This window comes from Adiantum capillus-veneris, chromosome 27 (genome assembly GCF_014529385.1).
Source record: "Adiantum capillus-veneris isolate H3 chromosome 27, ASM1452938v2, whole genome shotgun sequence".
Classification (NCBI taxonomy): domain Eukaryota; kingdom Viridiplantae; phylum Streptophyta; class Polypodiopsida; order Polypodiales; family Pteridaceae; genus Adiantum; species Adiantum capillus-veneris.
Window position 1 is genome coordinate 9,982,894 of NC_140957.1, and position 15,775 is coordinate 9,998,668.

Sequence of the window (15,775 nt, forward strand, 5' to 3'; positions counted from 1 at the left end):
AGGGGTATTTTGGTAATTTTCCCAAAATTTAATTTTCATATCTTGAGCTCCCTATCCGTCTGCGCGCGCGTGGACGGATTGCATGCTCATGAACGAGAGAGAGAGAGAGAGAGAGAGAGAGAGAGAGAGAGAGAGAGAGAGAGAGAGAGAGAGAGAGAGAGAGAGAGAGAGAGAGAGAGAGAGAGAGAATGATGCAGCAGTGCGAGGCGGCCGTGTGTAGTGTAGCTCGGGAGAAGATGGTGGCGTTGAAAAATCGATACCTCATGATGGAGGTGTTTTGGGAGGGAGAGAGCCCTGATCTCTCGCAGTCTTCCATCGCCAACGCCATCAGAGACAGCATTCTCCACAACTTTGGAGAGTTGGGCCTCGCTGCTTCTCTTCCATCTCTTCAAGTGAAGTATGTAAATCGAGTGATCAGGTGTAGCCATGCAGAATATAAGAAGATGTGTGCGATTACATTTATCACGAGCATTAACAATTGTCCTCTATTTTTTAACCTACTTGATTTAAGCGAAAATATTAGTTGCTGTAAGCTTGCAGCTTTGGAGTACGACAAGGCTAAAATTGAACTGCTGAAGCTTAAAGCTGGGAAGAATCAACCGTCTCCCAAGTTGCTGAATGCCGCCACTAACCTAGAAAAAATTTCGCATCAAAATTTTCTGAAACTTCTAAGGGAAGCTAGGCTCGTCCTTGATCCAGTTTTTCTAGCCAAGTGCTCTCTATTGAAGTAGCTTGTTTGAGTCGTGTCGGCAAAGGTATTGCATTGCCTGATAAAGTCGTTTTGGTGGGGTTGTGTGAGCGCATGTGTGCGTTGTTGGGGAGTACCTGTGAGGAATCTCTTGCATTTCTGAGTGGGTGATTATATGTGTAGAATCATCCTTGGTGGTAGTCTTTCCTGTGTGTGTAGTAAAATCTCATACATTCATACCTAATGTGAGCTGGAGTCTGCTTTGTCATTGGGATGTAACACTCCTCATCAGTGTATTGTGGGAAGGTGCCCATTCGTCACATGTTTTTAGGCAGCTGTTTTAGTGCCTTACTAAAAGAGAGAGAGAGAGAGAGAGAGAGAGAGAGAGAGAGAGAGAGAGAGAGAGAGAGAGAGAGAGAGAGAGAGAGAGAGAGAGAGAGAGAGAGGAGAGAGAGAGAGAGAGATGGACTACAGTAGTGGACTCTCAATCTGAGGTAGCATGGTCACTGGTCAGGCTCAGGAGGTGTGCAGTAGTGTGTGCCACAGAGAGAGAGAGAGAGAGAGAGAGAGAGAGAGAGAGAGAGAGAGAGAGAGAGAGAGAGAGAGAGAGAGAGAGAGAGAGAGAGAGAGAGAGAGAGAGAGAGAGAGAGAGAGAGAGAGAGAGAGAGAGAGAGAGAGAGAGAGAGAGAGAGAGATGATGCAGCAGTGCGAGGCGGCCGTGTGTAGTGTAGCTCGGGAGAAGATGGTGGCGTTGAAAAATCGATACCTCATGATGGAGGTGTTTTGGGAGGGAGAGAGCCCTGATCTCTCGCAGTCTTCCATCGCCAACGCCATCAGAGACAGCATTCTCCACAACTTTGGAGAGTTGGGCCTCGCTGCTTCTCTTCCATCTCTTCAAGTGAAATATGTAAATCGAGTGATCAGGTGTAGCCATGCAGAATATAAGAAGATGTGTGCGATTACATTTATCACGAGCATTAACAATTGTCCTCTATTTTTTAACCTACTTGATTTAAGCGAAAATATTAGTTGCTGTAAGCTTGCAGCTTTGGAGTACGACAAGGCTAAAATTGAACTGCTGAAGCTTAAAGCTGGGAAGAATCAACCGTCTCCCAAGTTGCTGAATGCCGCCACTAACCTAGAAAAAATTTCGCATCAAAATTTTCTGAAACTTCTAAGGGAAGCTAGGCTCGTCCTTGATCCAGTTTTTCTAGCCAAGTGCTCTCTATTGAAGTAGCTTGTTTGAGTCGTGTCGGCAAAGGTATTGCATTGCCTGATAAAGTCGTTTTGGTGGGGTTGTGTGAGCGCATGTGTGCGTTGTTGGGGAGTACCTGTGAGGAATCTCTTGCATTTCTGAGTGGGTGATTATATGTGTAGAATCATCCTTGGTGGTAGTCTTTCCTGTGTGTGTAGTAAAATCTCATACATTCATACCTAATGTGAGCTGGAGTCTGCTTTGTCATTGGGATGTAACACTCCTCATCAGTGTATTGTGGGAAGGTGCCCATTCGTCACATGTTTTTAGGCAGCTGTTTTAGTGCCTTACTAAAAGAGAGAGAGAGAGAGAGAGAGAGAGAGAGAGAGAGAGAGAGAGAGAGAGAGAGAGAGAGAGAGAGAGAGAGAGAGAGAGAGAGAGAGAGAGAGAGAGAGAGAGAGAGAGAGAGGGAGAGAGAGAGAGAGAATGGACTACAGTAGTGGACTCTCAATCTGAGGTAGCATGGTCACTGGTCAGGCTCAGGAGGTGTGCAGTAGTGTGTGCCACAGAGAGAGAGAGAGAGAGAGAGAGAGAGAGAGAGAGAGAGAGAGAGAGAGAGAGAGAGAGAGAGAGAGAGAGAGAGAGAGAGAGAGAGAGAGAGAGAGAGAGAGAGAGAGAGAGAGAGAGAGAGAGAGAGAGAGAGAGAGAGAGAGAGAGAGAGAGAGAGTCATCCCACGATTTCCATGCTTGTAAGCAGACATGTAGCTTTTCTAATGCAGGTATTAAAATAGAAAGGTACTTTTTTGGTACTTTTCTAATGCAGTTTCCATTCTAGAGAAGAGTCAAGACGGATGCAATGTAGGCTTATGCATTGTGAAGCAATTCAAAGCTTTGTGAGACTAGAGGGAAAGAGAGAGAGAGAGAGAGCCCTCTCTGAAGCCCATGGACTCATGGAGGCAATGAGGTTGAAGAGCTCCGCACGCCCGTGAGGCTATTGGCTATCTCTGTAGTCTACATTGCACCTATGTGCCCTTTGCGATGCCTTAGCAACAGACTACAGGTGTGCACATGCATTATCAACTGCCGTCTCATCACCATCACAAGCTACTAACTCATTTACTCATTACTACTAACTACTCCGCAAGCTAATTTTTACTCGTGTTGGAGGCTCTCCATAGGCCGCTTTTCATTTTCATGGTGTCATTAAATGCGCTCTCAGTTATTACGCATTTTGATAGTCACTTACATCCTTTAGATATTCATCTAATTCGATGCCCTTTGGCATTCCAGGCGTATCAATTTCTCTCTGCTTGTAATCAATGATTCAATCCCCTCAATTCACCAAACCATAATTAGCAACCCTCTTTGGAAGGATTCATCACACATAATCACATTCCTTGAAACTTGACATGGCTGCTCAACAGATTGGTCCAAACAGTTCAGACATGACCCTGCAGAGAAGATGCAGCGTCAAGAGATCAACTTCTACATGCTGCCGTCAACGTAGCAACGACGATGACAACAACATTTGCAAGGATCCTCACAGCATTCACACTACGTTCTTGTTCAATTTTGATCAAGTTCACGTCGTCAACAGCTTGACTAATTGCAAGAGCCCAAAATGCTGCTGGAGAGTGCAGGCTTTTGATGTAATGCTAGTCAGCTTATTTTTGTGGCCTTGGAGAGCTAGCAAAGTCATTCATTTCACTAGAGCACACGGACAGGAGTAATCCCCATAGTTGCTAGGAATGAGATTGGTCACAACAAGTATATTGTGGAGAACGTGCTTATAGAAGCTCTTATATTGAGGATAAGCATAGCAAGCTCCTCTAGAGTCTTGCAACTTGAAGTTTTGAAGACCAATGACAATGAATAGCATTGGTTAGGCTCCGATAGATAGCAAGCCCAGGATGTGTATAGATGTAGCTGAGCTTCTTGATTTTGAGAGAAGAATATTTTTTCTACATGTGAATAGATTGTTGTCCAACTCTTGGTGGGAAGGTTTCCTCTGTATTTGGGTGCACGAGAGAGAGAGAGAGAGAGAGAGAGAGAGAGAGAGAGAGAGAGAGAGAGAGAGAGATCTTGAAGCCTATATTATGGGTAAGGGGAGAGAAATGCAAGCATGCCAAAAAGAGGAAAGGATGGAAGGGTCGTGGAAAGGGAGGGGTCAAGCTCCACAGGAGGGTTTGTGTGAACATTCAGGACATTGCCAAGCCTGCCATTCAAAGGCTTGCTCGTAGGGGGGGTGTGAAACGCATCAGTGGCCTAAGCTACAAGGAAACTAGAGGTACTCAAGATATTCTTGGAGAATGTTATCCCAGATGCTATGACCTACACAAACATGCCTGCCCAAAAACTATCACTACCATGGATGTTGTGTATGCTCTCAAGCGATAGGGCCGTACTCTCTATGCATTTGGTAGTGGCAACCTCTTGCTACTTCGTTAAGATATGGTTTTTATAAGGGTATTTTCCTTCAATCTTTCATTATTGATACCTAATCTCTTGAAGCATGGATTTCCCACCTTGCACAACTAGTGGTTAAATTTTAGCAATACTTCTTTGGTGGCTAGAGAGAGAGAGAGAGAGAGAGAGAGAGAGAGAGAGAGAGAGAGAGAGAGAGAGAGAGAGAGAGAGAGAGATGCTCCCTCTTGGATAATAAATATCCAATTCAAGACTCATGGAATAGATCTCAAAGATCTCATTGGATTGTTTCAATTGCATTACAAAGTTGTGTGGGTGTGAATAAAGATGCAAATAAATGCAATAACCTTCCTATATTTTTCCCAATAGTATGTACCCACACGATTTGGAAAAAATCTCATTAATAGGAATCTTCACAATTGCCGCCTTGCATGATCTTTCATAGCATGGATAGGGTAGTTTTCTCAATCCTCATACAGTGCCATCTCTCCTTTATATTTATATAGAAAGATGGCAAGGTTAAGCTCAACTTGTATGCCATTTGCAATGTACATAATGCATAGTGAGAAATTGTGTGACCATTAAACACATATGAGCGTGGCAAGGAATTCGTAACATGGCAGGGTGCAGAGCACTTAAAAGTTTTGGTTTTTTTCTTCAAATGGGGACAAGGGCTTCTACCCCAATAAAACCATCCATGCTTGCATTTGAAGGCATTGCATTGTGTAAGATATTCACGATGAGATGTTGAAATAAATGTTGTCCTTGGTACTATTAGGGGGAGGGGCGGGGGGGCTGGGGGCCTCATTATATGCAGTGCATTATATCTAGCAATGATTCACTTTACAAGGTAGGGACAAACTGTGATGTTTGAGAAACATTTTGCATTATATACTACATTACATCTACCGCTAATTCAATTTTGAATACCCTTTGAGACTACCAAGTGACTGGATCTAGAGTAGTGGAGCAATTACCTCTTACCCTTCTTTGTGATGAGAAAGGCTACATTGTGTCCTCAATAACCTTAAAGTTTTTAGTTAGCCATTAATAAACAAGAGAAAAGACACATGTCTATAGAACAAGTATGTGAAAGCTTTTTTTTTTTGGGGGATAGAATGGGTATACATAATATATATTGTTGATATGCATCATGTATTAGCTTAAAGAATCCAAAAAATGTTATTATTGTATGTAACTTTTCATACAACATAGATATTTTAATATAAACTCTTGATATAAAATTCCCATGGAGTTCACTAAAGTATATGTAACATAGCACGTGCGTTCTACAGAAGGGATTTTCATTTCTTGTAAGTTTAAAAATTCATGTATACAAGAGGGGTATAAGGGGTAATTAAAATCGATTTTGGTAAACACACGTGATATATTAAAATTTTACTAATGAATGTCCTAGGATAAAATTATGTCAAACGGTTGTATGTTTGGGAGCAGTGTCATGTACAATGAGTCTATTTGAGCACACAATTAAAAAAGTTCTAAATTTGTGCCAAAAGCTCTAAATTAAAAGCTTACAAAATTATTATCCCCACACACACACAAACATACACCTCCTTCATTTTTCTTACTTTCTCTCTCTCGGATTCACACACACACACACACGTCGAAAAAAAAAGAAAAAAAACTTAAAAAAAAAACGATTTTTTTTCTTTCTTTCTTTGCTTCTCACACATATTCCACACGCATCACACGCCCCACATACTCACCGCTTGTGCGCATGTACACACGATTGGACACATTTAGAGCAGATACCTTTGAGAGTTAGGTTTTGCCAGATTTGAGTCCAATTGTACGCATAAATCTAGATATAGTGCAGATTTTGATTTTAGTCTACATTCAACGAGTTGACGAGGTTTAAAGGCCTATCACACGCCGAGAGTGCACATATGATGGCCATGACCACTTCGTGCTTTGAGTACACATTGCTCACACTTGTAGGCGAGCACAGAGTCTGGCCCTTTTACACAGACACATATGGACATTTCTTTGTCCAGTGTCGCACCTCCTTTGGCCCCACACAGACCCTCCAGGTGGTGCAAGTCCTTCCCGACGACATGCGGGATGGCACATTTAGAGATGACTATCGCACCATGTATGTGGTCGACCATTTGATTAGGCTAGAGGAGATAGAGCTAGTACACGCAGATGATTGCCTTGAGGCCTTCGACCATCCCGTGTAGGTTACATTACAGTGGGTAGGTCCTCGAGTGATCTATATAGATAGTTCTTAACGCATATATCGATTAGAGTGTCACACTTCTGGTAGAGGCCTATCCACAGATGTTGTGACACTAGTTGGCGAGCCTAAAGACAGATGCTACATGAGCACCACAGGCACTGAGCTTTACTTTTTGACTTGTGGATTGTCATACTATCCTCGACCAACCCATCGCCCTACTTCGAGTAGGAGTGCCTCACCTCCTTTAGACACAGTGCCACCACCCACATCACTCAGGAAACCATTGCCAGGATTCTCCTCACCTAGACTTGATTTGCCACCAAGCGTTTCGAGCTATCACGAGTCTAGAGCGATGTACACGGCGATTGCTAGCACTTTGCGTACCACTCAAAGTGAGCAACAGATAGAGATCGAGAGCCTTCGAGACACGTACTTTAGAGAGTCTCAACCTCGACACCTTGCACCATCTAGAGACCCATGTTAGCCTTTGATGACACAGATTAGAGAGCATACGAGAGAGTGTATGATGACCACATCACCCCAGTTGAGAGCACCAGAGGTAGGGCCTGATAGATCACCCATTGTAGATATGAGTGCCCCTAGACCACTGACCCCCACCCTTTAGACACTATCCAAGACCAGAGAGACTAGGGATAGCATGAGAGATATAGACGGTCATATCTTGCATATAGTAGGCCGATCTCCACGAGGGGTTGCATATTATGTTGACACTTATGATCACCCCTTTGTGAGGCTAGCCACCCCACAATGCATGATGTCTACACCTAGGCAGAGTGTGAGAGCCAACCGACAGGCCGATAGACCAGTTTTTATTGATGAGCTCGGAGAGCAGTATCTTTTGATTGAGACCCTTGATTTTGATGACATTGAGCGAGCACACCCAGATGGTAGCCTAGAAACACAGACACATCCTAGGCTAGTGGAGCTTCAAAGAGTTGAGCAGACCATGACCTATCTAGATGAGCTTGGTTGTAGGTACAGACGCCTGACGAGTGGTGGATCCAGAGATCCTTCAGCCTGCCTTCTTGCATATTTTATAAGAGATCCATGTGAGCGAGTTTATAGGGATGTGGATCATGCAGTATATGTTTTGACTATAGGTCTACCCTACTCCCCTCGACTTAGACATTATGAATTATGTTTACCCACGACGACCACGCTAGCTCCACAGCTACCGAGAGCTCCGAGTCCTCGAGAGACACCACTAGAGAGATCACCTCCTAGGCTTCTTTTGTCACGTCGTATTCTACCACCTTGGGAGATGCCAAATGAGGATGATAGTGTGCCACGAGAGATAGCTCCAGCACCTAGCCTGCCCACAGGTAGAGCCCCTGAGACTAGAGCCCAGTCAGAGTATTGTTAGGGAGCCTACACCACCTACCACACTTATCCACGAGACTTCCAGCATACAGCGAGAGATCTCACAGAGTCATAGAGTGAGTGACTCCGATGGCTTTGTTATAGATGAGACCACTCCACAGATTCTAGCTGCCCTTGAGCATCCTTGTTTAGATATTCCGACCTCATAGAGGCCCTTAGAGATAGCTGTCGAGCTAGAGCCATCTACGAGAGTAGATCCCCCTATGAGAGAAGATGCAGAGGCGACAACATCGTTATCCCACTCTTTTAGCTTGCACAGCGGTGTCATAGCCAGTGAGTCACAAAGAGAGCATCCACCACATATAGATGTTGCCCTAGTGCCATCTACGAGTGTTGATTCACGATCAGATCACCCGATTGAGTGGAGACCAGCCATGAGCTGTACTTTTCTAGATCAGGTTCCTAGAGACCACATTGCTGACACCACAGAGATAGAGGTTACACCATAGATACATGGACGTACACGGACTAGAGTGACCTCAACTGACACCCTATGTAGGGATACGATACATCCTGCTATAATTGTTTGGAGACCACGTACACATGCATCTCAGCCATGTGTAGAGCCTTTGTTGGAATTAAGGTTGCAGAGAAACACACACAGCTTGGAGAAGACGAAGGAAGCTCAAGGCACACAATAGAGAGTGTGTTACTTAGTGTGCAATGGAAAGATTGATAGCCCTAGAGTGATGGGCGTATATACAATGCACGGGGGAAAAAACCTCCTAAAGAGGGAAAAAATGCCCCGGCGGTCCTAGTGTGTTCACACACATCACTACCACCTGTATATGGTAACAAATCCCCCCTGGAGTGATGCGGTGAACGAGAGCTGGCACATGAGTAAAGGGAAGTGCCATGCCCTGAGGACAGGATCAGTCCACAAAGGGGAGTAAGCCCAAAGCTTTGCGGAAAGCTTCAAGCTTCTCACGAGACAATGCCTTTGTGAAAAGATCTGCAAGGTTGTCCTGTGTTGGCACATAAGCCAAGCTGATCTCTCCTCCTGAGAGCCTCTCCCTGACATAGTGGTAATGCACCTCAATGTGCTTTGTGCGAGCATGAAAAACTGGGTTCCTCGCAACTGCCAATGCGCTCTGACTGTCAGTGTAGATAGTGTTGGCAGTGTCCTGTCCAACACCCAAATCAGCCATAAGGCGTCTGAGCCATACACACTCAACCGTAGCGGTGAAGACTGCCCTGTACTCAGCCTCACAACTCGAAGTGGCCACAGTAGGTTACTTCTTGCTCAACCATGATATACATGAACTGCCAAGCATGAAACAAAAACCACTTGTGGACACTCGCGTGTCAAAACAACCAGCCCAATCTGAGTCCGAAAAAGCATGTAAGTCTGGCGGCAATGATCCCCCCTTGGGATAAAACAAGCCAAGATGTAAAGTGCCACTAAGGTAGCGGAAAATCCTCTTGACAGCCTGCCAATGCTTAGACCCTGGGCTATGCATAAATCTGCTGACCTGTGAGACTGCAAACTGACTATCCGGCCTCGTGTTGCATACATAAATCAGGCAGCCAACAACAGTTTGGTAAAGAGTGACATCAGCAAGATCGCTAGCATCATGTAGACTCAACTTCAAACCTGTTTCCATGGGAGTGGCAATAGGTTTGCAATCCTCAAGTCCAAACTTACATAGCAATGTCTCTATGTAACTTTTCTGACACCAGGCAATACCACCATCACACTGCTTAAACTGTATACCCAAGTAATGATGCAACAGCCCCAAATCTTTCATCTTGAAAGTAGCATTCAAATCAGCCTTAAATTCAGCAATATGTCTCTCATTTGGTCCAGTGATCAGCAAATCATCAACATAAAGAACCACGATGAGAAATACATCACCCTCATGCTTTACATACAATGTGCTGTCTGTTGGACTGTTACGAAAGCCTTGTTTGACCAAATGAGTGTCAGCTTTCTCATACCAAGCACGAGGAGATTGCTTCAACCCATACAAAGCCTTGTTACATTTGCACACTTTGTCCTCTTGTCCTTTTATGACAAAACCGCGAGGCTGCGTTACATAAACTTCCTCAAATATGTCACCATTCAAGAAAGCAGTAACAATGTCTGATTGATGTACATCCCAACCAAAATGAGCTGCCAATGCACATAGAAAACACACAGTAGTCATACGACAAGTGGGAGAAAAAGTCTCTTCATAATCTATGCCTTTTTGCTGTGCATAACCCTTTGCAACAAGTCGAGCCTTATGGCGATCGATCTCACCATCCGGTTTGCGTTTCAACTTGTAAACCCACTTTGTACCAATGGCCTTTTTGCCAGGAGGCAAATCACATAAAGTCCATGTGTCATTTTCTATAAGTGCATCATATTCTGATTGCATGGCAGCCATCCAATTTTTTGAATTCTGTGCTTCATCAAAAGACAAAGGCTCCTCAACATCATGTAAACTAGACACAACCAAAGCATAACAATCTGATGCATAAGATGCATGGCCAGAGCCTGAACGAGTACCACTAGACAAAGGTGCATCCAATTTACTGTCACGCAAAGTGTGCACGAGCCATTTTGGCATACCTCTAGCCTGCTCATTTTCAGCCCTTTCCTCATCAAGTACATCATGTACATCTGCATCAGTAATAGGCTGTACATTTGCCTCATTGGAACTTACATTCGTATTTCCACCACTAAAAAGAGGCAACAAAGTGTCATAAATGTCCTGTGAGCTTACATTACTGTCTCTAGTACATGACAGCAAGGGCTGAACAAAATCTTCCAAAAACACTACATCCCGAGAAACCAGAACACGTTTTGTTTGCGGATGATACAACCTGTAACCTTTGCTTTTAGCACTATAACCAACAAAAATACATTTGACAGCCTTATCATCCAATTTTCTGCGCTGCACTTGTGGCACCAAAGCATATGCCAAACAGCCAAAAACACGCATGTGCTCAATAGAAGGTTTTCTATCATGCCATGCTTCATATGGAGTAATAGACTGCAAAGCTTTCGTAGGACATCTGTTAAGTACATAAGTGGCACACATGATGGCCTCAAGCTAAAAAGAATGCCGTAAAGCTTGACTTTTGACCATACATCGTGCCATTTCCGTCAGTGACCTATTTTTCCTCTCAGCAACACCATCTTGCTGAGGTGTATAAGGCACTGTACATTGGTGTTTTATCCCATGACTAGCCAGAAATGCATTAAATTCATGAGACATATACTCCCCCCCTCGATCTGAACGGAGGGTGCCCGTAGTACATTTCGAGACATTTTCAGCCATAGCCAGAAATTGTTTGAAGCACATAAAGACTTCGGACTTCGCTTTAAGCGGAAATACCCATGCATGCCTGGAGTAATCATCAATGAAAGTCACGAAGTACAGGTAATTGCCCAAGGACGGAGTTTGCATGGGCCCACAAACATCACTATGCACAAGCTGCAACCTGCATGTGGCCCGAATTGAACCATCCTTTGGAACGCTGCATCTTACCCAAAATACAGCCTTCACAAACATGTTTGACAGGTGCTTCAAGAGGCGGAAAAGAAGTAACCATATCAGATTTCTGCAAACACAACAAACTGGCAAAATTCAGATGACCAAAATGTGCATGCCAAAGTTTTGCATCTGAAATAGCCCTTGAATCTGCAACAGCATTTGCAAAATTTTGTCCACACTTGTCATACAAAGTGAGCTTATACAGCCCACGACACAAAAGGCCAGATGCAACAATTTCATCACCAAAACTGAGATCATGAACTGTACATCTGTCATCCACAAATTTGACTACAAATCCAAGTCTAGCAAGTGCGGATACAGACAAGAGATTCTTCTTGATCCCAGGTACATAAAGTGCATCAACAAGTGTGAAAGAACTGCCATTAGCAGCAGTAAGCACAATCTTTCCAACTCCCTGAACTGGATAAGAGGCGTTGTTGGCACAAGTGACTGAATTCCCATGAGGGACAGACTCGAGAGAGGTAAACAATTCACGATGTGAGGTAATGTGCTTTGTAGCACCACTGTCGAAATACCACACATGTGAATCTGTAGCAACTGACAAGCATGCATCATGGACAGCAGGATTGTAAGTGCACTCTGCGCTAAAAGCCCATTCTACATCAACATCAGCAACACAGTCTCCTTTCACAGAAGACTCAACAATGGCTGCATTTGTAGTGGAACCAGCATTTGCAGTGGAACCACCCTCTTTCTTCTTAGCCTCTTTGGCCTTCAACTTAGGACACGACTTGATCAAGTGATCATTGGATTTACAATAATGGCAACGCATCTTCTTTTTGTTCTTATCACTAGAATTACCAGACGAAGTACTGCCAACAGAATCATTAGGAACATAATTTTTGCCACTCGTAGCAGAACCATAAGAAGTGGCTGCATTACTGTTACCACCCTTTCTTTGAGAAGCAATAAAAGCCTGTTCAATTGCACGCTGCCTAGTCCTGTTTTTTCTGGAAAGTGACTCTTGCAACAACTATGTGCATAATGTATCAAACTTGACAACTTCAGGATTTCCTTGGGTCATCAGTCTCCAAGTACTAGCAAAAGTCTGGTAGGAATCTGGTAAGGCATCAAGAACAGTCTGCACAAGGGAACTGTCTGAAATGACTTCACCTGCAGCAATAAGTTGCTCATTGATATCCTTGACACTAGTAAGGGAAGTGTCCATATCATCTTCCTCATGCATAATCTTCGACTCCAGCTCTTTATGCAGCAAAGCAATTTTAGCGTCATTGCGGCTTGCATAAAGACCTGCTAAAATATCCCAAGCCTGTTTTGCAGATTTTGCTGAACGGATGTGAGGAACAATGGTGTGCTTCACAGACAACGCAATCAATGCATGAGCCTGCGCATGCTTAACATCCCAACGAGCTTGTTCTGCCGTAGGCAAAACAACTCTAACAACTGTAATCCTTGCAGCAAGACCTGCAACATCCTCAACATCACCTACATCCTCAGAACCAGGACGTACATCAATGCCCTGCACAATGTTCCAGACACCCTTTGACACAAGAACATGTTGCATCATATAAGCCCACATAGGGTAGTTGTCCCCATCCAACCTATCCTCAGCAGCAAACATCTTGAACTCATCTGTGTTGTTGTTGTCAGCCATGGTAAATGTTGAGCTGATGTGAAAACTGCCCGAAAATAGGAGAAACAGAGCGGGAACAACCTGTGCTATATAGCACAAACCGTAGAAGACTATAAGGCACCTGTTATGCAGAAAATGGCACTGACAGAAATTCTGCACAAAATGATGAAATAGCCTGTGCAGTACTGCCTGTAGTGGAAACGGAGGCTGAAATGAGCCCAAATCAAAATTCTGAGAAGACCAAGCTCTTCGAGTACTCCCAAAATATTTGTCGACCTGCGAATGCTCGCCAAAGCTCACTGAAATCGGAGAAAGTGAGCAGGCGTGTGCTGGAGCAGCTGGCGACTAACCCCGGGAGGATGTGACCTGCTCTGATACCAATTGTTGGAATTAGGGTTGCAGAGAAACACACACAGCTTGGAGAAGACGAAGGAAGCTCAAGGCACACAATAGAGAGTGTGTTACTTAGTGTGCAATGGAAAGATTGATAGCCCTAGAGTGATGGGCGTATATACAATGCACGGGGGAAAAAACCTCCTAAAGAGGGAAAAAATGCCCCAGCGGTCCTAATGTGTTCACACACATCACTACCACATGTATATGGTAACAGCCTTCTCTAGGTAGAGGCTCTGCGACGATGAGTAGTGCCACTGAGGAGCGACACACGATAGATCAGGCATGTAGCTCTCCACGTAGAGCTTCCAAGACAACCCAACAGGTATTTGTTCCCTGTGACGAGATACATGCTAGATTTTTACCTTGTGATGACACGATCATATTTCTAAAGAGACATATAACCGACGACGGACTTTTACATGGTTGGCTCACATCTAGACGGTCACTTGAGGCACATGATTACTTTGAGGGACAAAGACATGTTTGGGTACCTAGGCCACGAGCGGTAGCACACCCAGCGCATACAAGATCATACCCTAGAGCGAGACCTCCACGAGCCAGAAGTCGAGAGATGAGACTACCCCTAGAGAGGTCGGTACCTTCACAGTAGATAGTATGTCCTAGAGCTAGATGCACATGTAGACACGCTAGGAGAGCTTAGACTGACATCCCTACGAGAGCGCGAGCATTGCAGATTTGGCTATCGAAGAGCCTTCCACAGACTATTCGACTAGAGGCTGGTGCCCCCCCTACGCCCATTCCTTGTGCTGCTAAGCATACTTTACATATGGAGCTAGGTGTTAGCTAGCCCTTGACTATTAGAGATCGAGCTAAGAGATTGCAGATCATGCTTCATGGTGAGAGCTCTCTCTTGACTCCTAGTTGCACAAGATTTGAGATTTGTACACATTGATATGTGCACTAGATTTATGTGCATATACCAGAGGCACTTTTTTCCCTTTTGGGTTTTTTCCCTTTGGATATCCAGGTTTTAGACCCTAGCTTAGATGTTTTATTTTATTATTCTGCTACTTTTGTTATTTTACCTTGCTGCTGACATACCTCTTTGAGGTACAATGCTTTTGTTGATCTTTTGATGCAGCACGTAGACAGACATTAGCTTGCCCATGGAGATTGGACGACCATGTAGACATGATGTATCTCCAGACACGAGGAGCTTCCATGACATCGACCTCTTCATCGAGCCCATGCACATGTGTACTCCTTCCTATGCTATATGGTTTTGTACTTTTATATTTGTTGATTGTGGCTTCTTCTTGGTTTAATTAAGTGTATTCAATTATATTTTGTTATCTGCCATTAACGATGTGTAAACTTGTCCTTTCTTTAGTTAATTGACTCAGAGTTTAGTTTTATTGATGAGCCTTGAGGTTAGGAGGACGTGACTTTAGTAGGTTAACTCATTTACTTGACTACTAGTCCTAGTTGGTAAAATTATTTGAGTGTTTGAAACCTTAGGAGTGTTTTAAGCATAGAGAGGCTTTCTCACCCAAACAACAAAGAAACTAGTGAAAATACAAAGGAAATGGAAGAAAAACAAAAGTGCCACAAGTGTAAAAGCTTAAGATGGAAGAGAAATCTTGGCTTGATTTGGTACTTCACGCACATGTATTTCCTATGGTACTAGAGCCCTAGAGGTTCCCAGTGTGGGTGCTTTTCTTTGAGAAGCAAAAAGCCCTGGGTATACAAATAAGCACACACGTAAAATGATTTTGCAAAATGTGAAAAATAACAGAGTAAATGTTTTAACCCTTAGTCGTAGCTAACTAATTGATAGACTCATTCATAAGCCCAAAACTCTTGATTAATTAATTTCAGCAAGTGCAATTTATTTTTCCTTAATGATAGTGTAACATTTCATAATTCTTTGCATTTACTCATTACTACATGTGCTTTGCCTTTTCCTTATGCCTTATCACCATATATTAGAGATTGCTACCTCATCCACCTTTTTCTTTTTGCAGACACATTCTTTCTCAAACATCTACCACGACATGGCTTTGTCAGGGACGACAAAGCTTCGAAAGGGGAGAGTGTTGACAGGCGAGCGTCAACAACATGCATTATGCTTCCATTGGTGTGTACACATATGTGTATGCGTATATTTTTTGTATTTACGGGCTCCACAGTGGGTTCCAAGTTGTACATTGATGGTTAGATGAGCCTAGATACCAGCATCATGCTATACATCTTTTGGCCGACCGCCCATTTTTAAAAGCCCTTGTATATAAGTCAATTCACAAGATGTGAAAGGGAATTCTTAGAGAAGAGAGTGTGAGGGAGTGTGGAGAAGAAGAAGAGGAGTGGCTATGGAGCTTGGATCTTCCACATCATATGTAGTAGTGATTGGGAT

The 15,775-nt window shown here is 43.7% G+C and overlaps 2 pseudogenes; both read left to right on the top strand.

Moving 5' to 3' along the window:
• Nucleotides 1-236: 236 nt before the first annotated feature.
• LOC147421492 (putative ribonuclease P/MRP protein subunit POP5 pseudogene) lies at nucleotides 237-731 on the top strand (annotated as a pseudogene).
• Nucleotides 732-1,430: 699 nt separating this feature from the next.
• On the top strand, nucleotides 1,431-1,925 carry LOC147421493 (putative ribonuclease P/MRP protein subunit POP5 pseudogene; annotated as a pseudogene).
• The last annotated feature ends 13,850 nt before the right edge of the window (nucleotides 1,926-15,775 follow it).